Below are 1,162 nucleotides of genomic sequence, written 5' to 3' on the forward strand. Positions count from 1 at the left end.
ACAACGTGTCCTCTGCCAGCGTTGTTCAGGCCTGAGAATAAGAGGCCAACGCTAGAAAAAGCAGCAAAATGCTTTTATCCTCACGTGAATTCCTATGAATGGAAATCCAGAACAGGAAGTTTCCCTCTGTGACTGACACAGTGGCGCCATCTTCAGTCACTAATGAGAATACACAACTCGACAGGAATCTGCTGCCCAAACCAGCCACCAACTCACTGCCATGGAGTCGATGCCTGTAGGACAAGGTAGAGGTAGCCCTGTGCGCTTCTGAGACCGTAACTGTCTCCCATGGAGCTGCTGGTGGTTTCCAGCTGCTGACCTTGAGGATAGCTACTTAACCACTGCACCACCAGGCTCCTGCCTGCTGCACCGGACCTCTCTAAAGTGTTGAAGAGCAAATGTCACTTTGAGGTCTAAGGTGCAACTGATCCAAGCCATGGTATTTTGGACCACCTCTTAAGCACGTGAGAGTTGAATATTGAATAAGGAAGACGGCAGAAGGACTGATTGACTGCAGCTCCGGGAGAGGGACATAGCTGATCGGAGCACACGGGAGCAGATGAAGGGGGAGGAGGAGAGAGTGGAGCACATCCTGGCCCACCAGGCCTTGAGGATGATGTACCCAATTAGAGCAGCCAGTCCACAGAAAGGACCACATGGCTGGTTCCGCTATGAGACATGATGCCCCTCACTGACCCATAGCCCTACAGGGGACTACACCGGAGACACAGTGTGGGAATTGCATCTGATCAGATCCCGCCACAGTGAGGCAGAACACTAAGGGGGTGCAACAGAACAGCAAGGGAACGGAGCACCGAGGTCCCTAGGGAATTCTGAGGGTGGACTTTGGGGCCAGGATGTGGTGCCCCAACAGACTGGAGTGGAAAACACTCCTAAAGGCCAACAAATAATCCTTGAACTAACTACAAGCTTTTCTTTCTTGTGTTTTGTTTTATTTTTGTCATTGGTTTGTTGTTGTTGTATAATGTTGCTTGGTTTTGCTGTGTCTTGTTTTTGTGCATGTTATTATCTCCACAGGTCTGTCTAAATAAGATAGGCCGGATGAGCAATATGGAGGAGAAAAAAACGGGACAGTTCCGGGGGTACATGGGAGAAGGGGAAATGGGGGGAAAGGTAGTGTTAACAAACCCAGGGACAAGGG

Source organism: Echinops telfairi, unplaced genomic scaffold, assembly GCF_000313985.2.
Source record: "Echinops telfairi isolate 266 unplaced genomic scaffold, ASM31398v2 ScPeMD7_443;HRSCAF=831, whole genome shotgun sequence".
NCBI lineage: Eukaryota > Metazoa > Chordata > Mammalia > Afrosoricida > Tenrecidae > Echinops > Echinops telfairi.